General features: G+C 41.0%; 1 protein-coding gene and 1 long non-coding RNA gene across 4 annotated transcripts in view; one reads left to right on the top strand and one right to left on the bottom strand.

Moving 5' to 3' along the window:
- Window positions 1-26,015, top strand: part of CCDC33 (coiled-coil domain containing 33) — a 1,222,712-nt gene that overhangs the window by 193,804 nt on the left and 1,002,893 nt on the right. The gene's annotated exons all lie outside the window — the stretch shown is intronic.
- LOC122806928 overlaps window positions 19,021-26,015 on the bottom strand; it is a 43,362-nt gene continuing 36,367 nt past the window's right edge. Inside the window, exon 2 of the long non-coding RNA XR_006365570.1 lies at window positions 19,021-19,229. This is a non-coding gene — a long non-coding RNA (uncharacterized LOC122806928). The remainder of the gene's footprint in view (window positions 19,230-26,015) is intronic.

The raw sequence follows: 26,015 nt of genomic DNA, 5'->3' as shown, positions 1-26,015 counted from the left end.
ACTGATTTCAAGCTGCCCGGCTTCTTCAGCTCTGCTGGATTTCATAAACAATCAGTAAGCCATACAGAGAAGAAGAACTTAGCAGAAATACTTTGCCTTTCCTAAATTGTCCATGTTTTCAGCTATCTTACAATGTCCATTAACTCACTGTTCAGATAAACTAGAATTTCTTGTCAGTACATTTACTTTTATATTGTAACTTTTGTTGTGAACAATAAAGCACCATTGTTAGTACATTTAAGATACTTGCCATGTCTCAGTAGGAGACAAGGTACCTATGTCTTGTCTATCTGTCTCTGATAGCTGAGTTATGAGTCCTTACTCTAAGCTTAGCCCTAGCATTAAAACAACAGTTATATAGTATTATCATGTAGAACAATGAAGTGTGTTCCACTTTTTGAACACATACATGCCAATAGCCATGTGAGCTGCAATGTATGTGCAGATTTGAGAATTTATGGGTTTTAGGTAGCAGCTATGAAGTGTGCCTCCATTACTGTACAAGTGTGATGGACTTGATCACACTATTGACTGCAGTCCATTCAGCAGTGCAAGCAAACACTGAAAATATATTTAAAGCAGATATGTTTTTTTTGTTTTTTTATTTATTAGACTTTTTAAACCAGAGCAGAGCAATGATTCATATGGATCTTTTTTCATACTCAACCCTGTTGCATTGTCTAGTTAAGAGATATGCACATAGTCACAAAGTAAGCAAATAGAGCAGAGGCTGACGGAAGCAAACACTTGTGAGTCTGATGTGAGTTCTCAATTGATTTCATTGAGACAATAAAGCAAATTAGTGTTTTAACTTCTCAGTTTTTCAGTGGTTAGCATTGCTGCCTCACAGCAAGAGGTTCTCCGGTTCAATCCTCGGCTGGGGTGCCTTCTGTGCAGAGTCTGCATGTCCTCCCTGTGGTCGCGTGGGTTTCCTCCAGGGGCTCCGGTTTCCTCCCACGTCCCAAAGACATGCTGCAGGTGGATTGGACACTCTAAATTGGCCCTAGGTGTGAGTGTGTGTGCATGTGTGTGCCTTCTGTGGAAGGTTGGGCGCCGGGCTGGCAACTCGACACCGTAAAACTCCACTGCCAATCATGAGCGGACAAGGTGTTCCGCTGTGGCGACCCCTGACTGGGAAAAGCTGAAAGAAGAAGAAGAAGTTTTTCAGCACATATATTTTGTTCTAGTAAAACTTCCTTGGTGAAGCACAGTTAGGCCCCAGCTTTATGGTGGATAACACCTCCTTAATCACAGTGCTGGTGACATTAACAAGATAAAGAAAGGAATGTTTATGATGTCCTTCTGCAGGACAGGCAGCAGGAATGTCAGGCTAAAGCCTTTATAATTTAAGGACTGCCATTAAATAAATTTCACATAGCTTTGGCCTTTACCAAATCAACAGAGAAATCAGTGATTCATTTTCTAAAGTTCACTGCAATGTGCCTGCAAGCTGATAATGCAACAACAGATTTTTTTTTACTTTTACAGAATTTACTCCATTTTAGGTTGTATCATATGTGTCATGTAATAATACCTTCTACTTAAAGCAAATTGCTTTATAATTTGAAGTGATTATGCTATAGGGATGAGGAAGCCACTAGTACACAAATGGGAAATGATTTCATGTTGACCAGCTGTAGAAGTTTGTTATTAAATTATGACTAAATTGACACTGACACATGATCTCTGGCTCATAGATTTCATTCAGAGTCTGACATTCATTCTTTGGCCATGCTATTAAATATCATTTGTCTTCATAAGAAGCAAAATTAAAAAGTTAGCTTCCAGTAAAGGGAAAGGCACATACCCAGATGAGGTACTAACCCCCTACACCCCTTTTGCTTATCTTTGGTTCCTGGAGACATCTCACACCATGGGGACTGCTTTTCCTAGTTTTGCACCGAAGTGCGGTATAGTAAAGCTAGGTCATTCTATTGTAAACTAGTTATTTTCAAAATGTTATGGGACTGTGACTTGGCATTTATGGCAATTACACAGCTTGATGACAAAATAAAATTCAGCCTTGGTGGTAGCATTATATTACCTTTGGGCAGGATTGGGAGCAGAGTAATGATATTCCTTAAAGAATATGATAGGTTCTAAAACAAACTGTGGATGTCTCCTCATCAGTTATGTAAGAAAACTGCAAGATCCTAAAGACTAACATGGAAATCATCAAAAAGTCAAAAACAGGAAAGTTAACTGCAAAAAAAAAAAAAAAATTTTTCTTGCCGGGGCAAAATACCTCCTCTTCCCCATGGGAGGCTACATTGCCCACCCCCTCTAAAATATACTATGAGTAAAATCACATAACTTGGGAGTTAGGAAGTACTGCCTTGAACCCAAAATTCCAGGATTGTGCAACATACACTGCCTGTTTTGACTAAATCTAGTCACTGAATATCATTTAATAAAAGTAGCCTATATCATTCTCACCCATTCACTACATGCTTGTTTAAGGTATGCTCATTGGCTGCAAACTTTTAAAAATTGACAATTAAATATCGTCACATCTCAGTCCTCTCTATGCTGCCTTGGCTTTTCTTTTCCTTATATAATTTAGCTTTTCTGTATTCCTTCTAATGAAATCCAAGGTAATAATACTCTTTCTATATCTACACTCTCCCTGCCATCATCCTCTGAGCTATTGCCTCACTTTCAATGGTGTGTCTTTTATGGGATAGTTGGCTAAGTCTGCAATGCTTCATATACTGTTAGCTTAGTTTAAACCAATGCCCCTGTGATTCAGTAAGTAACCTGCTCAGGTGTTGTACAGCAAAGCCAGATGGCATGACTAATCCATTTTCTCTCGCACAGAATTGTATCTTCAGCCTCATTACCATTTTCCTCAATGAGTGAGATAGGGTGGAACTTGTTTGTAAGGTATGCTGTCTTAATTTGTCCTTGAAGACAGGCAGACACTAAAGGAATGCATGTCAGTGGTTAGTCTACTTGCTTTTACCTAAGAACATTTCTTGGATTAAGCAGCCAGCTCCTGGCTTTGGTTGTAAATGCTCTGGCAGAAATATAGGTGGTGCAACCAGTGCCCTGTGCTGGTCCCACAAACTAGCAACTCACATCCCCAGCTCTTGACCAAAACAAAAAAAACACTTCTCTAAAATGTTCCTATACACATGAGGATAGCACCCAATCCACCTGCCCCCTGGTCCCTCTAACTCTTTAAGAAGGAAAGAGAAAAAGTACATTCCCTCTACTGGCACAACAACCAGGTGGCCAGATGCATGAAACACCCCTGCTCCTTCTTGGCCCAACTATTCAGATCCTGTTTATGTACCCTGCACCAGACATTCCTTCCTCACATCTGAGTAATAACAAAAAATATATATTTTAAACTGTAGCAAACTGCTTGCTACATATGAACAAACATTTGATACCTTTTATAACTTGCCTCAGAGTGCTACAATGCTCAAAGTTTAGTTAAAAAAGAAAAGAGTTTCTTTCACTTTTAAAATGGAGAACACTGCTTACAAGCAGCTACTACAGTTAGACCGCTCACAAAGAGCTACTGCACTCAGGTTTGACCGCAAATACAATGCTGGCTTTTAAAAGCTGGTATTGCACTAGAGAAAGATCAGGATGATAGATGCCCCCCCCCCTTCACACCACCTAACACTTTGCTCCCAGGGCAGTTGCCTCTCTCACCCCACCCTAGTTATGCTACCGTGCTCTGGTTTCACTTAAGGCCCTGGTTTTCATTGTCCATGTTCTGGTTTCATTGCATTTCAAGTACTGTAACTCCTTATGCCTTCAGTTTTCAGACTGTGAACTTAAACCCATGCAGATCATATCAGACCAGTACTTTGGAGCCTCCACTGGCTGCAGGTTTCTTATAATATTATCCGTAAATTTGTACCCCTTGTTTGTTTATCAATGCTTCTATTCCACCTAAAACTGCTGCTTGTGCCATTGTCCTTCACTGTGCTTGCCAAGGGATTTTGAGGGCTCTTCATGTGTACCCTGAGTTTTATGGGACTCATTGTTTTGCATTTCAGTTCCTGCTCCTCTAAAATGCACTGCCTCCATGGCTCTAGAAGTCCCAGTTCTCAGTAGCTTTAAGAGAGCCCTTAGCATCACTGCTCTCCTTAAACTGTATGCATGAACAGCTGTGCATATCTCAGTAGGACTCCTGCACATACATGTCTGTCTGTCTACTCTTTGTAAGTATTAAACATCATGGATCTTGTCCTTACTACTATGGGAGCATCATGCACCATCCCTTCCGTATCTTCATCACCTATTAGGTCTGACTATAAAACAGTCTCCCTGAAAATAAAACTGAAATCAGAGATCCCATCCACCCAAGGCACCTTTAGAAGTTTCTTTAAAATAAGCAACCTACTCCTAAGTGATACACTGAAAAGCTTCAGATCCCCCCCCAAAAAAAACATTTAACACCAGTGAATATGTAGAAATGTACACTCACAATATACCAGCATATAAACAACTGCATAGATGCAGCTGTACCCCATAGAAACAGATGCAAAACAAACCCCAGAATGAATCCACATGGTGCAACCATAATATCAACAAACTTTATAATAAAAGGAAGAGACTGCGGTGGTGGTGCTGCGGTAGCGTTGTCGCCTCACAGTAAGACGTTGTCCTGTTCGATTCTCAGCTAGAACGTCTTCTGTGTGGAGACATGCATGAATGGGCGTACCTTCGTTGAAGGTTGTGCGTCAGGGCTGGCAACTTGGCACGTAAAAATCTGCTGCCAATCGTTAGTGGACCGGAGTTCCGCTGTGGCGACCCCTAACCGGGAAAAGCCGAAAGACACAACAACAACTTTTGAGCAAAAGTAATGAGTAATTCCCAGAATGTTAGAGCCCTTGTCATTGAAACAAACAAACAATTCAGGAGCTTAATAAAATCCACTAAAGTCAAGTTTAAGGACAAAGACAATCACACAGCATTTTTTAATTATGTTTGTAATCTCAACAGCTCAATGCAGCAATGTGCTAAGCTGATTGTGAACAATGTCACCTATATGCAGTGTTTCAAAGACCAAATTACCACAGTAACAGCTACAAACAAATGCAATCTGAGGGTCATGCTGCTGAACGCTAGAAGTCTAAATCTCAAAATGCACTCACTCGAAGCACTCCTTAAAATGGAGAACATAGACATTTGTGTTGTAACAGAGCCCCGGTTCAAGGCAGCAGAAAGCAACCCTGCACTACCAGGCTATAACTCATTCCACACCTTTTGGCCCCATAACTCTGACCGAAGCTCCAAAGGCGGTAGTGTTTCCATATTCATAAAGGATGCGCACACCTCCAGACTGGTAGCCCAACAAAACGCTTCAGAGATACTTCAGGTGCAGCTAACATTGAGTAAGGCAGGGATTCAGGTCGTAGCCTGCTATAGATCCCCAACCACATTCCAAGACTCACACTCTACATTCCTAAGTACCCTGGAGAATATTAGGGACCAACCTAACACTATCATACTGGGTGACTTCAACTACCCCTCCATTAACTGGGAAAACTACTCATGTATCAATACACTTGTCCAACATTTCCTGGAATTCATTAATTCCAATGACCTGGACCAGCTCATTCTTACCCCCACTAGAGGTAGCAACATCCTGGACCTGGTCATTACTAACATGGGTGACCATTGCTCTACACCGGCTCTATATCATATTGTCACCCACTTAGGTTGTCAAACGCCTAAACATTAACACCTAAATGTTGACAGCTTAAAATCACGAATGGCCATTTCCACACAGGGAAACAAGTTGTTTGGCATTACATGGATTTTGCCCTGTTTAGAACGTGGAGCAATCTTGGAGTTGGTATATTTAATGGGGGAGAGTGATTTATGTTTAAATTTTTTATTTTTTTTACTTTGGACAACGACATTATTTTCCTGTGTGGAAACTGCCATTCATGATTTTAAGTTGTCAATGTTTAGGTGTCAATGTTTAGGCGTTCAACGACCTAAGTGGTCGACTATCTAATATAGACCCCTGAACCAATAGTGAACTCCTCCCTGGTTAGATCCAACCACAAACTAATCACCTTGGAAATCCACATCCCTCCCACCTGCTCCACAAAGGTAACCACCTAGAAAAACTTCTCCAAAGCTAACTTTGGGCTCTTAAAAACAGAGGTGGCTAACGTAGCATCACCCATGCAATTAGAGAATAGTTGCATGACTGCAGAATCATACACCAATGCATTGTACAAACACATACACAAATGCATGGATGTCACCATACCCAATAGAACCAAGATGCTCTCCTCCAAAAAAAGGAAGCAAATCTGGTGGTCCCCTGCCATAAACAAACTCCACAACAGAAAGAGGAAACTGATGCAGAATAAGGTGAAGTTCCAAGACTGGAAAAACTCCCTTATCAGCCACAACAAAAAGTTGAGATCCCTCATAAAATCCTCTAAGGCTAGCTATGAAAACAGAATTGCAGCAGATAGTAAAGACAGCCACAGGGCCTTCTATAGTTATGTAAAGAATCTCCAAGGCAGTACCCAGATTTGCTCTGAGCTACTGCACAATGGTACCTCCTATACCGAGCCAACAGATATTGACAATATATTGGCCAACAGATTCAGTGCCAAATTTACCTCTCCTCCCTACCAAAGGACCAATCACAATACCAGTACATTGCCAAGCACCCAGTATTACTGCTGCACAGGTTAAAACAGCACTGTCCAAGGCCAAGAATACAGCTTCTATGAGACCTGACAATATCCCTGGCTGTGTTCTGCATGAACTACAGAGTGAATTGGCACCTCACCAGTGTGCCTTGTTCAGTCACAGCCTCACCTCAGGCTTTGTCCCTACCGAATGGGGCACTGCTACAGTAATCCCTATCCCCAAAGGAGGAGTGACTACAGACCCTGGGAACTATTGCCCCATTAGCCTGATGAGTCTGATATGCAAAGCTATGGAGCTTATCATCATGGACCTAATAAACAAGGATATAGAGAATCTCCAAACTCTTGATCCCACACAGTTTGGTTTTGTGAAGGGTAGGTCATGCCTGCTCAACTTGGTCGATGACTTTGTATCAGTCACCAAAGCTGTGGCTGAAGGCAAGGTGGTTCATACAGCCTACCTTGATCTGGCCAAAGCCTTTGATACCATTCCCCACTCAGGAATCATAGAAAAACTCACTAAGCTAGGCATCAACCCCTATATCACTAGGTGGGTTGCAAACTGGCTCACAGATAGAGCCCACAGTGTGAAGTCCCACAGGGTTTGGTCCTGGGTCCTCTCCTGTTTGGTATCTACTTCTCTGAAGTACAGGCCAACACGAAGGGACTATGTCTGACAAAGTTCACAGACAATTGCAAGTTGGGAACTATTATTAACTCCCCAAGTGATGTTGACATCCTACAGAAAGGCCTCACTGAGACCAACGACTGGTGTCAGAACCATGGGCCTTAAGCTCAATGCTAAAAAATGTGTCATTATCCCCTTTGGGAAAAACCTGGTTCCCATGAATTACCACATCGATGGTAGTCCACTGATCATAGAAGGTGTTATAAGAGATCTGGGAACATAGGTTGACAGCAACCTCTCTTTTCACCACCACATTGCCACTGTGGTCAGAAAGTCCTTCTATGTGGCACATCTCATTACTAAGGGTTTTGCATCCAGGAAGAAAGAGGTCATTGTCTCCCTCTACTCTTCCCTCATTAGGCCAATCATCAAGTACAATGCCCCATTTTGCATGTACCTAACTAGACACCTGCAACAACTGGAGAGGCCGCAAAAGTACCTCACAAAGAGGATCCTTGGCCTTAAACACTTGTCCTATATGGACAGACACACTAAACTCCAACTATTCTCTGTCTCATATCGCCTACTTAGATGCGATCTCTGCTTGACTTACAAAGCCATGTTTGACCCAGCTCTGTTAGAAATTATGCATCTAAAGAAATTCCAATCCCTCCGCACCACATGCTCCAGAGACCTCAACCTCATTACCACAATCAACAGAACAAGATGGAGGGACAGATTCATAACCCAGAGACTGCCGTGCTATGGAATAGACTTCCCATACACGTCAAACTGAGCACCTCACTGGCCCTCTTCAAGAGAAATCTTGATGAGTGAATGAGAAATAGAAAATTCACCCAGGGGATCACTCCAGTGGCTCTACTCGACAGAGGCACTGAGAACTAAGGTCGGGTGGCACGATGTCAGGGTAATCCTATGGGCTAGGCTTGTAAAGGCTCCAGGGCCATTAGCTTAGTACATACCTATGAACCCATGAACCTACTGAGGCTAAAGATATGGCTAACCTACTGGCTGATAAATTTAGCTCTAACTTTACTCCTCTCTCCCCTCAGTCTGTCCCTAAAGATTTACTTGAAAATGGCTCACCTCTAGCTATCATACAAGACCAAGTCCTAAAAGTGCTATCAAAAGCTAAAAATACTGCATTGGTGGGTCCTGGCAATATCCCTGGACACATCTTAAATAGCATGAAGCACAATTTAGCTACATCCTTAACAACACTGTTCATTCTCAGCCTTCATACAAGTTTTGTACGAAGAGAATGGAGAACAGCTACAGTCATTCCCCTGCATAAGGGAGGACCTTCTACAGACACAGGCAACTACATATCTATAAGTCTGACTGGCCTCATATGCAAAGCCATGGAAAGACATATCATGAAACTAATCAATCAGGACACAGGGAGCCTCCAAACACTGGACCCACCTCAGTCTGGATTCATCATGGGCAGGTCATGGACCAACTCAAAGCCCTGTGACTATAATCAGTATCCTACAGACTACTAAGAGGTGACCTGTGCCTGGCATACAAGGCATCCTCTGACCCATTACTGATGGATTTACTGAACACCACCAGAGCACTTTGGAGGACAGCTATATTTCAAAGAGAATACCACTGCTATGGGATAGACTCCCCATCCACATAAAACAAAGTTCATCCCTGTCCATTTTCAGAGGCAACTTAGATCTATGGATAGGGAACAGAAAATGTACCCAAAGACCATCCCCTATACTACTAATGGACAGAGGCAACTCCTAAATGGTTTATCACCTGCATGGATCCCCTCAAATTATGCATGACATGATCCTGGTTATTCTCATTAGGGGTAATATATAATTATCGACCATGGGATGGCTAAGGTCAATCTATAATCAAATGGGATAGGTTATTTTAGGCACAAAATTGTAAATTGGCTAGGCTTAAAATGGCCCACAAGAGCAGTTAGCCTAGTACTTGTCTATGAATCTATAATACTGATATCCCCTCTCCTACATAATTTTATAACTTACTTCTCAATTTTCTTCATTATATCTCTTGAACTCTTTACAAACTGTTCTGTACTAAAATGTAAGAATGATAAACTCCTTTACAGCAGTATTTTCCTTTCTACAATATAAATCTATTTACTCCCTGATTAAATGTAGAGCTACCATTTTAGACTTATACTGTGGTGGTGGTGCTGTGGTAGCGTTGTCGCCTCACAGTTAGATGTTGCCCGTTAGATCCTCAGTTAGAGTGTCTTCTGTGTGGCAACATGCGTGAACGGGCGTTCCTTCGTTGAAGGTTGTGCGTTAGGCCCAGCAAGCCAGCACGTAAAACTCTACTGCCAATCATTAGCGGACCGGAGTTCCGCTGTGACGACCCCTAACCAGGAAAAAGCCAAAAGACACAAACAAAAACATGTTGATGTAAATACTTTTCTGTATATAAATGTATTGTGACTGTTTTTTTCTGAGGAATTTCAATGTTTTGAGAATTGTCTGAAATTCAGTTGTTAATAAAAATGTACTCTGATGGAGGTTTTTTCCAGCAGGCCACCAGTGAAAATGGCCTCTGCCCAGTTAGACTTTCCCTGTCAACACAGACAAATAAATATTGATAAACACGTCTCAGAACAATAGTATTTTAACCATCTCTTCTTCCATTAGACTTGAAAAGTACAGCATCACATTCCGTATTTTCATGATCAATAGCCGTTTTACACATACAGCAGCAACAAGCAACATAGGAATATGTCCTGTAAAGTGTCATGTCCTGCATTTACCTTTGTCATCTATAATTCACACGTTGACTACTTCAGGCTCCTATTTTATAAGCCACCTGGTGCACACTACTCCTTAACTTAAGTAGTCAAAAAAATCTGGCTACTATGAAAATTAAATGTTGCAGTCAGGTTAAACATTTTAGCATTTTGCTAGCCATAATATGGCAGTGAGTTGCAACATTTTAGTTTTAGCTGTTGTCATTACCAGTAACATCAGTCTGCCTAGCCTAATGCAAGACAGAGTTTAATTATTCCTGACGTACACAGGTTTAGCAATTGAAGCACAGCCAACCTGTTAATATTTTAAATGCTTTAAGTGGTCTGTAGGACACAAGGACTTCTAATGCCATTTAAACCTATTATTCCTTCTATGCTTGAAAGTATAGTATGTGTGTGTGTGTGTGTGTGTGTGTGTGTGTGTGTGTGTGTGTGTGTGTGTGTGTGTGTGTGCGTGTGTGCACGCGTGTGTGTGTGTGTGTGTGTGTGTGTGTGTGTGTGTGTGTGTGTGTGTGTGTGTGTGTGTGTGTACATGGGTCTATTGTGTATGACTAAACCATCCTAATATCAAATGTAAAACACTGAAGAAATAAGTATGATCATAAACAATAACAAACAAAAACAATAATATCGAGAGAGCAAACCTATTTCCTCTCCCAATATTAAAACTAACTCCTACTTAACACTATTCTCAAATTTGTCTGAATAGTGGGAGTGTTACGGGAAGGTTTTAATGACAATAAGGTGTAGAATTAGGATTATATTTAACACACAGGACAGGCTCATACACACAAACATTCACAAATATACACAAACAACACTACATCTATCCCCTAACCGAACCCTTACCATTAAATACACAAACTCGCACACAAGCACACAACACCCATCTTTCACTCATCCCTACACCTAACCCTAACCCCCCACACACACACACACACACACACACACACACACACACACACACACACACACACACACACACACACACACACACACACACACTCTGCCAGTCCACCCTGGAATTTGAAGTAATATCTGGATGTACTCTGCAAATATTTTAAAACTATCAGTACCATTTTGCTGTATATACTTTTGGAAATCATTGTTTAACCAGGGAAAGCTCTAGTTGTGTATCCATGTTAAGGGGCATTTACGCTACTGTAATGCAGGGGCTAGTAAGAAGAAAGCACAATCATATAGGTAACTTACCATGACAATAGGTGTTTGAATAGATCACTGTTGCAGTATACATTGCAGATTGGATATGTCCTGTGAAGGATGCCACACATTTGGCCAGCCTACAAAGATTAGGCATTTTCTTTGTATGGAGTATTTTTGCTCTTAGCATAAGCAAATATGCCAGTGTAAGAGGGACAGATGTATCCACCACAAACTCAGCTTTCTTGCCACTGAATAAGCTGAAGCCTATAGCTCTAAGTAAAGTCCTGGAAGAAAACAAGAATTATGGAAATGGAAGGATATCAGACTATGAAGGATATCCTATTCCAGCTAAGGATATTACTTATTGGGTTGGAGGGAGAGCACATGTACTGCAACAGTGACCTATTTAAACATCTACTGTTATGGCAAGTTACCTATATAACCTTACTATGTATTCCCGTAAACCTGCTCAGAGATTCCCAGCATGCCATCTTCTGTAGTAGTCTCTATGGCCACCAATTTTGAATCTCTGAGAGTCACATAGTGCCTTACTTTTAATGCCTGTGACTGCAAAAGATGCATTTACAAAATGCTAGATAGCAGAAAAGGATGGGGAAATATGGGATGTAACAGCCGCTGACACAAGTGTTTCATTTTGCCTTTGTCAGCCTGCAACTGTGACATGTTATATTTAGCCTCTGTGAGCATCACCAGGTTCTTCACTGATGAAATGTAGTGGAAGTCAAGGATTATTCAGCATTTATTTAAATGTCTGTTGCATAACTATGTGCATGATGTTTGGCAGTGAATATTAGCTATGCAAGCAGTGAAGGAGCCAGATTACTACAGGCATTGTAAGAGCAGGTACTGACACTTCACTGAAGTATGATCCATGATTCTTTATAACCACTATAACTGACTCATCATTTTTCAGGGAGAGGAACAATAAACAAAAGTCTCATATAACTGACATATATGTGTTACTATTATTTATATATCTGAGCACGTGGTTTTTTTTTGTTTTTTTGCTTTTTTTTGGGGGGGGGGGGGCACAGTAGATCCAGAACAAGTACTTGCCTCCTAGAATCACATAAAAGTCTTAGATATCATTAAGATGTATAGCTAGTTCTCTTAAAAGCACATTTAGGTTTTTCATTTTTCAGTGTTTTTTTGGACTCCGAAATCTGTTATGGGTCATCTAACAGCCTGTAGAATTTTTTTTTCTTGGCATAAAAGCTATATCTACACAATGTATTTCTAACTCTTTTAAACTGAGGTAATTGCCTGGATTTTAATTTACATCATAAGCCTATTCCACAGCCTTACTATCCTGTTGTGGAGATAATCTATTCTTATTTGATATCACATTGCTCTGAGAGCATGTTGGTTTAACTTTTTCTTATTTGAAATCAATAATCTACAAAAACTGTACCCATTATTTCATTCAGTCATTTAATTTTTCATATTTGAAGCTCCTTGTTTTTAATCTATAATAAACATAATGTATTTTTAATACATATAAGCTTTCATCTTAATTCATATTATTCATAGGCCAACTAGGCGGCTGCTCAGGGCGCAGCTCTAGCAGAGGTGCTTTTCCGGTATTCATTTGTTATTTTTTTGCAGGAAATAAATGGTTTCTTTAAAATATGTTGAATGAATACAGGAAAAACTGAATATCAAGACAAACTGTGATAAAAAGGAAGAAAACCATAGTCTGATATTGAGGGAGACCAGGATGGAGGCACCGAGTGGTGGGGCACTGTGGAGCTCTATTGCCTACAGCACCTGTTGACCAAAGGCCGGCCCTGATATTATTAGTGATATTACCACCTTAATGTGATACTTTTGCATTCTTTCTAATTTGTTGATATCGCTGTTTGCGACCAGCAAGTCATGGAACATTAATTCATTTGCCTTATCCCAGCATATATTACAACTAGTATTTTTTCATTACCGTGACTCCCTGTAATATAGTCTTTATCCCTAAGAAACATCTTTTTTAACATGGAGATTATATTGTTGTTGAAATTTATATCAACCAGTTCTCACAGGACTTTAAATCCCTTATCATTGCTTTTAACATTTCCTGTTACAGCACATGGATACTCTGTCTGTCCTGGGATGGCATATGGATATTCTGCCCATCTGTCACACGTGTCTTGTTGAACTGAATAGCTTTGTGTTCTTGACTATAGGTATACATTATCCAAGTACTTCTGAGTACTTTCTGGTCTTTTATGTAATCATTATAGCAGCTAATTTTGCATTCTGTAAACATTTCAGCACAGCATACCACTGATTGTGGCATGGCTATAATGGATCAGATGAACAATAACTTTCCTAGGACTGAACCATGGGATACTCCAGTGTTTGTTGGTAAGAGTTTTATGATGCTTTCCTTAATCCTTACATATGATCCCCTGCTCCTTAACGAGCACTGGATCCAGTTGGATACATATTTTTTTAAAGCCCAACTTTACACTTCCTGTAGGATAGCTGAATGTGGAATAGAATCAAAAGCCTTGGCTGCATCTATATATATATATATATATATATATATATATATATATATATATATATACATATATATATATATATATATATATATATATATATATATATATATATATATACTGTGAATTGATATATTACTGACCAAACATGTCTACAATTGATGTATGGAAATTCAGTAACTCTGTACTACTTGATCTATCCAGGCAAAGCCCATGTGGGATGAAATCCAAGAAATAATTTGCATTTACATTCCTTTGAATACTTTACTCGAGGTACACGTCAAGCTTATCAATTTATAACACCCTGGTTCAAGAGAATCTCTTCCCATTTATATTGAAGTAATATCAGCTCTTATCCAAATATGAGGTACAAAACTGTGTTCTAACAATTTATGTTAAACATGAGTTGGATGAACACATTGCTAAAATATTCCTGATTTGTGCCAAGAAGTAGAGGATTATGATCGAGTCTCCAAGCATAATGAGTATATTATGTGTTTGAGATATGGATGCCAAACAATTCACTTTAAGATTGAAGCTCCATTTGACAAAACATCCCCATCTGGTCCCAAAGTTAGAGACTCTAGCCAGATGTGAGAAAGACGGGAAGACCATTTCTGCCATGGGTATATGCTTTCCTACTCTTCAATAGCCTTATTCCAGGAACCAGAGGAGTCTGAGGCTATGGTTCAAAAAAATCCCAAGGACCTTTCCAGGACTCACATGGTAATGACTTCCCCAGGGAAAACAAGGGAGTAATAATGGAAGATGCCACTCAAGAGGGAGAAATGGAGCATAGAATCAGGGTTCCAGGGACTTTTTCCTTGGTAATTCCTAGCAGCGTCCTGAAAGGAGGCCCAATTGCCTTCCTCTGGAGGCAATCGGGGGGGGGGTGATTTTCCCTGCACTGATCAGCCTGGCTAAGGATAACAATGTGCAAATAGGTGCAGAGGATTATAACCAGAGGTTGCAACATTTCCTTTTCAGAAGAACCAAAAAGACTAAGAAGAATCCCGGACATTCCACCCAGTCACAGGGATGCAGCCATCTTAGAAATTCAAAAACTGCTTGACAAAAGAATCATCCAAGCAGTCCCACCAGACCAGAGAGGATCCAGGATTTATTCAAGATTATTTTTAGTGCCAGAGAAAACAGGGGACTGGAGACCAATTTTGGATATCAGTCAGTTGAACAAATCAGTTCAGCAAACGAAATTCCAGATGGTTTTGATTCAGTCTATACTTGGAAAAAGATGATTGGATGTGCTCAATAGATCTACAGGATATGTATTACCATATAAACATGAACAAGTGGTCCAGAAAATTCTTGCACTTCTGGCTGGGAGACAATCACTATCGGTTCAGGGCCCTACCCTTTGGTCTCATCACAGCCTCAGGGTGTTCACCAAATGCATGGCAGTGATAGCAACTCACCTCAGACTGCTAGGATTTCGAGTGTTTCCATATCTAGATGACTGGCTCCTTACTGCTTCCACTAGGTATCAACTTGTAAAGGAGTGAGATTATTCTCGTCTCCTTTGTTCCAGCTTAGAAATCACTATAAGCCACAAAAAATCCCATTTAGAAGCATTCCAACAGCTGGAGTTCATTACAGCTATGCTGGACACAGTCACTGGCATTGCGTCTCTTCCCCTAGAAAGACTTCAAAGGATAAGACCACAAGTCAGCCAGATCATTCGCAGCAAGAAAGTAACAGCAAGACTCATTCTACAGACTCTAGTGTCAGTGGCAGCCTCTGTCACTCTAGTCCTCATGGCCAGATCTTATTCTTCTTTCGGCTTTTCCCTGTTAGGGGTCACCACAGCGGATCACCTGTCCACTTATGATTGGCAGTAGAGTTTTATGGTGTTGAGTTGCCAACCTTCCATGGAAGGCACACACACGCACGCACTCATGCATAGGGCCAATTTAGAGTGTCCAATTCACTACAGCATGTCTTTGGAATGTGGGAGGAAACTGGAACACCTGGAGGAAACCCACGTGACCACAGGGAGGACATGCAGACTCCACACAGAAGGCACCCCAGCCATGGATTGAACCAGAGAACCTCTTGCTGTGAGGTGACAATGCTAACCACTGCACCACCATGGCTGCCCTCTAGTCCTCATGGACAGATATCAAATGCAAATTCTTTAATGGCTTCTGGCCCCCCAATAGTCTGATTATGATCACCAATCAATGCAAAGAAAACCTGAGATAGTGTCTTTATTTGAAAGAAATTTTGTCAGGCCGTCCCTTTATCCATCCTCAATCCCAAGCCGTAGCAATCACAGACATGTCCCACATAAGGTGGGGGGCATTATCTGGGAAAGACAGTCCAAGGCATTTGGTCCCAGCTGGAGGCCAATTTGCACATCAGTGTTGTAGAGATGAGAGCAGTGCTCTTAGCGTTGGAGGCATTTCAAGATGCCCTCCCCTTGGGAATGATTGCAATTCAAACAGACAATATGTCAATAGTCTGGTACATCAACAAACAAGGGGAACTAGATTTTACCCTCTTTGTCGAGAAGCACTCAGAGTATGACAATGGCAATTTCTTCCAACCGCTTACTAATGGCCATGCACATTCCAGAGATCTCCAATGTGATTGTGGACAAACTGACCAGATCCATCCACATGTCTCATGAGTGGTCTGTCAATCCAATGGTGGCAGACAAGATATTCTGCCTTTGGAGTCAAACTTGCTGCAACCTCTTCGCCTCCCCTCTGAACACCAAGTGCAGTAGTTAACTTTGCTCTAATCCTCCTACCGGGGATGTCACATAGGGATGTTCTCCTTCACAATTGGCCACCATTCTGTTGTATGCCTTTCCTTCCATTCCCCTAATATGTCAGTTTCTAATGAAAGCCAACAGTCGAAGAACAGGATAATCCTCATCATCCCATTGTGGCTTCAGCAGGTCTGGTTTCCCTTCCTATGGCCTCATCTACTTCAGAAACCCTGGATACTGGACCCAGCTCCAGACCTATTGCCCCACCCAGAGAGACTGGTTCATCTGGATCTGCAGCACCTCAAGCTCACTGCATGGTTCCTCCAGTTCACATGATTGCCAGGCATTCCTCTCTTACTTCCCTTGACCAACGCATCATTCTGGCCAACCACAAACCTTCAACAAGAAAATTGCACCATAACAAGTGGCTAAAGTTTACTAAATGGTTACTAGACTGTGATCTTGACCCATGTTCAGCACCCATTGATAAGGTTCTAGACTTTTTGGCTTTACTTTTTAAGGCAGGTGCATCATCCTCTACTATTCAAGTGCATCTTGCTGCGATATCTAACTTCCATATCTGTTTAAATGGTTCATCCCTTATGTCACACAAATTTTGCCAAGACTTTTAGAAAATAACCTTAATGCTCAGACCTCCATATAAAGAACCCTCTGTGCTTTGGGATTTGAATCTGGTACTTCAATCTCTTGTTTGTCACCCTTTTGAGCCTTGAAGCAAGTTGCGACTTAAAATTTTTGTCCGGGAAAACCTTATTTTTAATAGCTATCACTTCTGCCAGAAGAATATCTGAAATACAGGCCTTAACTTGCAAATCCCTGTACTTAATCTTTCAAAAGGAAAGGGTTTCCCACTGGACAAATCCCTCCTTCCTACCAAAGGTTGTTTCCGAGTCAAACATCAATCAGACCATACAACTTCGTATTTTTTTCCCAACTTATCCAATAAAGGGGAGTACTGTCTGCATTTACTAGATGTATACAGACAATTACATTTTTACATCCACAGAACAAAGGAAATCAGAAAAACTGACCAGATATTTATTTCCTTTTCTTCAGTCACTTTTGGGAGTTCAGTATCTAACGTTACTCTGGCTAAATGGCTTAGAGACTGCATCACCTTTGTTTACAACAGAAAGGGACTTCATCCATCAGCACCTGTAAAAGCTCATTCAACTAGAGCAATAGCAGCATCTGCAGTTTTTCATGTCAGAGCTTCTTTAGAAGATATTTGTGTGGCAGCGACATGGGCATCTCCTCATACCTTTATTACACATTACAAACTGGACCTGGTCTCTAGGGGGCATGCATCATTTGACTTGATGGTGCTAAGGAATATTCTTCCATGAAACCTCCCAAGATCCAGGTAGCTAGGGACTCTGTCCCACAGTCAAGGATTATGTGAAGATTGACAACATCAGATAAAGAAGTTATGTCTTACCATAACGTTCCATCTGTGCTGTCGATCTTCACTAATCCTTGACATTCCCTCCCTACTTCCCCCTGCCTTTAGAACTCTTGGTGGATCAAATCTATCCAAAGATTGGATTTCATAACAGAGACACAGATATGGCCTCTAATATGTTATTTCTTGTCTGCCATTATTGTTTGCAAACTTGAGCGGTGGTAATTTGGTGAGGAGCATTATGGATAGAGCTTAGCTTGAGAGTTTTGGAAGGTGCAAGCTGAAATAACAGACGAGTCAGTTCTGAGGCTCAGAAACGAGCCCCCCCCCCCCCCCCCCCACTGTCAAGGATTAGTGAAGATTGACAACACAGACAGAACATTATGGTAAGACATAACTTCTTTTTCTAGTAGTTTACATAGCTGCTGCTACTTTAGAAAGAAGGGTACAGCCAAGGCAGGGACATAGAAGTGAAAGACCCCCAAGTTCTTACCCATTTTACTGAACAGCAAACATTGATATTTGTTGCTCCTAATTTTGATTTTAATGCGGTTGTGAAAAGCAAAAGTAAATTCTGTCAGTTGGGAAAACAATAACTGCTGTATAAATATGGAATAACTTCAATATGAGAAGCACTAAAATGCACTGAACTATAACCTCCATAAACTACAATAACAGCTTGCACTTCCTGCATTTATATTTAAGAGGCTAACACCATGTTGAGCTTGAAGTTCATAAAATTCTACGATACGTGTAAAACACCAAGACACTTTCTTACTGAAAGTCCAAGCCACCCCCGTTTTCATCCTAATCAAGCTGTGTTTTAAAACTGGAATCAAACAGTGAGGGAAATGGTTCAGTGGTGGCTTAGTTTTCTTTATACATAGGACTTAGCGATGACACTTCAAATATTTCAAATTTCAAAGCAAGAGAAACACAATGTAAAACTGATCAGTGCGTAAACCAGACAGTGTTGACAGTTTTCTACATTTAAATGTTCAGAAGTTAATAAAAAAAGCAAGAACAATATTGTATAGAATAAAACAAACCATTGCTGATTGATTCTAGCACTAAGGAAAGCGTGCACAAAAATATTAGTTCTGTGATCTGCTAGCAATAACCACACTGACAAACATGCTTTACTAGTGCTTTGCATCACTGGATTATTTATTTCACAGACTGATTGGTGTAGCAGATGTATGCAGTGCATTTTATGTACTGACAATAATGTTGTAACTGCCTTCGAGTAATGGCATTGTCTGGGTCCAAGATGAGTTGCACATCACTGACTTGTCTTGCATACCTGACACTCACTGAAGTGATGATTCCTTATTCCTTGTAGTTGTACTTGAAAGGCAAAAAAAAAAAAAACATGAAGCAGAAGAACTCAAATAAGAATGACATTTATGCTCTAATTTCATCACACCTGCCATTAGACAATGAAAGTGTTCTCTTCATTTTGCTCACATCACATTAACGTAGTATGAATCTCTGTTAATCTGCAAGCAGTCTATCCATCTAAAAAATGCATCATCACAGCTACAGTTTCATACAAACAATGCAAAGATGTTTAATATTTGTAAAAATCAAAAGAAAAGAATATGATTTAAAAGTATGATATTGTACATTCTAACAATCCTAAGCATCCTACGAATATTTTTTGGGATTTCAAAGAGCATTTTATTGTCATTTAAGTGCAACCGGTGTTAAAGAGATGCATTTTTGTGGCCAAAACCATGATATTATTGCAGTTCTAAGAGACAGCTGTGTTCTACACATCCATATATTTTTCTTCCTTGTACCAAACATGCAGGCAGTGGGACTGCACAAACAATTCTTCCAGTTTGGACGAGCCAGCATTGTGAGAAGAAACAGCACGCATGGAAAAATAAAGTTGGCAGTTACTGTTCATCAAACTACAACAAAAAATACAATCTGTGTTGAAAAACTGCAAGGACTCTCTCACAAAAAAAAGCATTTATTTATTTATTAATGCTAAAAAGCTGACCTGCATTGGTGAAAGAAAGTGCCAAAATAACAAAAAGGCGGAAGCAAAAGAGGACATACGGGGCAATAGGCAGTGCATTTATTTATTTATTTTAAACCAGATGTGCAGACTGGACAGGAACCCCTTGAGCATGAGGATAGCATTTCATTATTTATATAATATACGCGACTAGAATTCTTCAATAGTGATCAACACGGAGTGCAACAAGTATCTGAGTGTTGAAGACTGAAGAAAAACTTTGCAGGAATGAATCTGAAGAAGCAAAGTATTTATCAGAAGTAAAATACACATATAAAATATTTAAGAAATGTACACACTATGTCTTCATATAGTCACTGGCCTTCGATCACGTGCTATCAGTCATGACATGTTATGCATCAGTATATCATAGATATAAGCATTCTATATATCATTCCTCTAAATATAACTCTCCCACCAAGTCATACTTTCCATTTTTAACAATCTGAACATATTCATCTACAAGTACTCGGAGCCTGCAGCCCTAAGAAAGGGATCTATAGCTAAGCTTTACTTATTACTAGGTAGAGAGCGCATAAAGAGACTGTAAGTGAAAACACTGTATCTGTAGTTTCAGAAATCTAAGATCTTGGAATGAACAAGTTGGAAGGTTTCCTTAAGTGGCAAATACAATGACATTGTTTATGGCAAATACTAAATATGAGATAAAGCTGCAAATATTAATTCCAGAAATTTCTGGACTTTGTGAACACAAACACCCTTAACCGCACACATACTGGATCTGGTCCTCACTAATATGGAGAATATTGCACCCCCCATACCCCATCTAATGTCCTCTCTGGTAAGGACAAATCATAAAGATGTCTCCTTTGAAACAAAAATAATATATGGGACCCCAGCTAACCCTGGTACAATTAGGAATTATTCTAAGGCAAACTTTTTGATCTTAAGTGATAACCTGGCAACATTTCAAGCCCCCCCCCCAACTCAGAGAACACTGCTGCCTCTGTAGATTGTTAACAAGAACCCTGTACAATCATGTTAATAAATGCATAGCGATAGCTGTGCCTACCAGGAATAAGCACCGAAGAAGCTCAAAAAACAAGTCACCCTGGTGGAATCCCATTATCAATGGACTATATAACAAAAGGAAGGAAGTTGTGGCAAAGTGCAATGCCCAGGAGAATAAACAATTTATCAATCTAAGCAAGTGACTCAGAGGGCAAAGCAAGTCTACCACAGCCAAATTTGAGTTAAAAATAACCTCCCTTGCCAAGGACAGCCATAAGTTTTTCTTTAGCTATGTCTGCAACCTCAAAGGCAGTACATGGCAATGTACAGAACTAACTGTAAATGGAACCAGTTACACTGAGTTGGAGGCTGTATCAGAGCTACTGGATGATAAATTCATCTTCAGTTCCCCACCCCTCCTCAGCCACCCCTCAGCAAATTCCATTGAACCTCCCCAAACTATCACTAGGGAAGAAGTCCTCGATACACTCTCCAAGGCCTAGAACACTGCATCAGTTGGCCCCAATAATATCTTAGGGTGCCTCCTAAATGACAACATGACCTGTCAGGACCACTAGAGTCACTATTTAACCATAGCCTCCAGAAAGGATTCATGCCATATAAATGGAGAACTGCAACAGTCATCCATGTCCACAAGAGTAAGCCATATGGACCCTGGTAACTGCAGACACATAAATCTGACTGGTCTTATATGCAAAGCCATAGAAAGAAGACCAGAAAAGCCACATAAATAGACTAACTATTTGTTAAGGTAAAAATGAACCAAAGTGTAATGTCGGGTGAACCAAAGCTTGGATTACAGCTCTCTTGATAAAGGAATTCCCCAACATCCAGATAACTTCCTTTCCTGAAACAGAATTAAAGTTAATGCCTGATATATGGCAAAAAGGCATCAGACACCCCATCTTCCTGTTTTTTTGCATGACCTTAACAGAATGCCTGTCAATGGCCAAGTCAGAAGTGCAGCCTATTCAAAAAGAATGAGATGATACCCTCATGGATGAATACCCTTGCCCCCCGATGGCCTTTCTCAGTAATAGATTAACCTTCACCAAGCTAAGTGGCCTGCTATCCTCCCGAGTGAAAACAGGGCCCAAATTAATGCCCTTGGGAGTGATCCTGTGCAGTAATCTGAACCAGTGAACTGGGCAAATGGCTAACCCCTTCACCTCATCTAGCCAGACCTGGTGCCCTTTACCCAATTAGTCTTTTTTGGATTTCTTCACCCCATATCAGAAGAAATTCCTTGTGAATAATGAAGTCTTCCTAACAAAGAGAGTTTAGCAATTCACTAGCACAGAAGGCACCAGTATATAATAATGTGAACAAAGCAGCCAATGTAGCAAAGGTGCAAAACTCAAGTACTGTGTTAAACAAGCCCCAAACAATGATGCCAAGGAAGTGTCTGCCTGTTGGCTTTCTGGAATCATTGGAAGCCCCATGAATATTCTTCCATCCCTTTATCAGTCTTCTGGTCAACCAGTGGCTGGATATTTCCTGAAGACCCAAAAAATGTTCTAACCATCCTAAAGCTGCTAAATGAACATGTAGTAGTGATTTTGACCACTAGGAAGTGAAGGATCAATGGCAAACCCCAACTTCTGACACAGGAGGGCAATGACCTATACAAAACCTTGAAAATCTGAAGTAATAAACAATAAGCCTTCCTAATATTGTTGGCCCAAGACTTGACCAGCAACGATGCTGATACTCCTCTCCAATTAACCAAACTTCCACAGGAATTGTCGTGCCCCTCTGATTTGCATGTTTGGCCAGCTGACCAAACTTGGTTAACTGAAAGCAGGAAAGACTATCAGCTTTAGGGTTGTGTCACCCAGGCACATGCACACGAGAGAAATACAGATTAATCTTTAAACTCAACAAAACTACTGGCCTGATTACAGAGTAAACCCATTTGGACTTGGAGGACCATTTGTTGAGGGCATGGGCAACCGCAGCTTTGTCCAAGTGAAAGACTATTCAACTGTTGTGTAACTTGACCTTCTGCACCAAAACAGCAATCCAGACAGGGCAGATTGCCAAGAAAATAATATCCCTCCTCCTCTTTTCTGACCAATATTCCCGCCATTTTCAGAGAACCAGCTGCCTTGGATGTATCCTCCCAGAATGGACCCCCTCCTGCCACATCTGTAAAAAAAAAAAAAAAAAGTTAAGATCACTGGAAGAAACCCATGGGGTCTGCCAAAACAATATGCCATTGAATTGGTTCAGGAACATGAACCAGGGCTGGAGGTCTTCCCTGACCTTTTTGATCAGACAGATGTAGTAATGTTTGGGCATGTTTCCTTTCAACAAGTCAGAAATGGACCGGAGGAAAGCCCTACCTGGGGAGACTGCCATGCAGGCAAAATTCAGTAGCCCGTGGAGCTGCATAACTTTCCTTGCGTGAGCTTTGCTAACTGCCAAAAATCTCCAAAGTATATACTGGACTTGCTGCAGTTTATTCAATGGAAGTTTGAATGAGTTATCAATGGTATTAACTTCTAGTCCCAAAAAGGTCAAGGCCCGACTTGGCCCATCTGACTTGTCATTGGCCAAAGGTACTTCTAAATTAGTGCAGAGCTCTTTAAAGGCTGACATGCTCTTTATGACTGCCCCTTCCTGACCCTTCCCTACCATCAAGAAATCATCCAGTTTGTGGACTGCTTATTGAAGAGCTGCTCTCTGCTGAACAGTTCAAACATAGCACAAGCCACAGAGCACACTATGGACACGGCAGTGTCAAAAAAGCACCCCCATGGGCACTGCAGTGTCGAAAAATAATTTCCACTCAGACTGAAATCCCAGATAAGTCCAGTCCTCCTGTCTTATGGGAAGAAGCTGGAATGCAGACTGAATGTCCAACTTGCAAAGCCAAGGGTCAGAATAACCCAAAATAACCTCTGCCACCTGAACCAGGGAAAAGTAGCATACCTTGGCTTGATCTTTGTCAATAAAATCATTGACTGTTGCACCCACAGGGTGTGACTGATGGTGATTCACCATCCTGCTTTTTAGGAACGAGACTGATGGGGGATATTATAAAAGCCGGATAAGGGGGTGTAGCAAAAAAGGCTAATTAGTCTACCAGCTGCTCTCTCTTTCTCGATTAACTTAGCTGCAATTTCTTCCCGGCCCTTAGTGGATGAAAGAATTTTAACTAACTTGTAATCTAAAGGTGCTGAGGAGCCAATCGTAAACCCTTTGCAGAAACCTTTGAGAAGAGCAGCTACTGCCTTTTGATCAGGATAATCAGTCAACCTCTGTGGCCATGAAAAAGCTACTTAATTCTAGGAGAGTTATTCCTCTCCCCCAAGCCCTCCCCTTGGTTGGTTAAGGGAATAGCAGCCCTGCCATTACCTACTATCCCCCAGCACCTGGAAGAAGGGTGACCTTTCCCACATCCTGAACACAATTGGATGAACTTGCAAGCTGGCCAAAGGCACTTCCCGTGATTAAAAGACCAACAAACTTTGTTTCCCCATTATTTCTACTCCCACCATCGTCAATCTCTGGGGTGGCTGGCTTATCTAACATGGCACTCAACCAAATGTTGAGGTGTTGTAAGTCCCACATGTGGAACTTGTCTGTGGCTTTTAGTTTCCTGAAATGTTGATCATAATTTGCCACAAAGTATGCTAGTAAGGGAAGAGCCTGGCTAGGATCCTTTTCTATAATCATTCCCATGAACACCATGAAATCTAGCAACCAAGTGTTCCAATTTTTAACTGCTGCTCTGGCTGAGGCTTTTTTTCCAAATGGTTGCCTTGTTAGAAGAACTGTCAACATCCAAAATGTGCTTACTTCCCTCAGTATCCAGTAGGTCAAATATATCAACAAATTTCCAATTGAGCATCTTCCCTTTAACTCTGGTGGGGATGTGTGCCATAATGTGAGACCCAGGGGAGTTGGAAACTGAAAGGTTCAATGTAGCCATGGAAGCCAAAAATTGGGTAATACAATCATCTGGATGAGATGGGACATCAAGTATTGATGGTCTCAGAGCCGCCATGCAAGCTGGATAAGGGTGGAGGTGCATCCTGCCCCATATCTGACACTCATGCCTCACAGGAAGCAAAGGCTGCTGTGGCACCAAAATTCCATTCTAAGGATAGGTTAAACAGTCTAACCCTCCCTTCGTTTGGCAATGAATTGATAAACTCATCCAAATATTCCACAGGGGACTGTCCTCTGTCACTAAACCCTGCCCCTGGTGCCCCCCCCCCCAAGTCATTACCTTCTATTTCCAATGGTGCTTCAGGCAGGAGTGGAGGGTTGACCTTTGAACTTGAGGTGTCTCTTATTTTTCCTTTTAGCCTTCTTGCCAGGTGCAGGTCTTTCTGCTGGTCTGTTCTTGGAGTTCTGCCCTTCTTATACTGACTATGCAGCTACTAAGACAGAAAGCAAATCTTGCACCTCTTGAGATAAATGAAGCTACCTAGCATTAAGAGTCTGGACCAGGGTGGAACCTACAAAATAGACAGAGTTAGTAAAAAAAAAGTTTAACATCTGTTGAAAATCCAGAATTCTGAAAAGTGCCAACACCCTGTATCCTAGATGTCCTGCTGTTTCTAGATTGTAAAACACCTGACATGCTGAAAACCTTGAGTGGATTCAAGCCTAACTTGACTAAAAATAATCCATTGTAAAGGAGAATGAAATGCTGAAGTTCTGGAATGTTTACATCTTTCACATGCTACAGCTCCTCTCAGCAACAAGATCCATTGAACCTTAAGGCTTTCATTCCCCCAGCATGCAGAGAAAATCATGTCAGCTGCAGAACCAGCCTTATGAGACAGACTTGCTGCAAGACTAGACCCAACTAAAAATCTTCTCGATGCAATCTACAGAAATAACTGCCTCCCCGCTCTCACCATTTCTCCACATAGGTTCATAGGTTCATAAAACCTAGCCCATAGGATTACCCTGGCATAGTGCCACCCGACCTTAGTTCCCAGTGCCTCTGTTGAGTAGAGTTACTGTCTGCAACTTTTCTCCATAACACATAAAATATAACACACAGACATTTCTATTACCTAAAACCAGTAGCTAGGTAAGCAACTGAAAACCACGCTAAAGCAAATAACGACCCAAGGGTTAATTTCCTAAAATCA

The sequence above is a fragment of the Protopterus annectens genome, chromosome 7.part0 (genome assembly GCF_019279795.1).
Source record: "Protopterus annectens isolate FY-2018-M chromosome 7.part0, PAN1.0, whole genome shotgun sequence".
NCBI classification, from domain to species: domain Eukaryota; kingdom Metazoa; phylum Chordata; order Ceratodontiformes; family Protopteridae; genus Protopterus; species Protopterus annectens.
The sequence above is the reverse complement of the archived record's forward strand: the minus strand, read 5'-3'. Positions and strand labels throughout refer to the sequence as shown.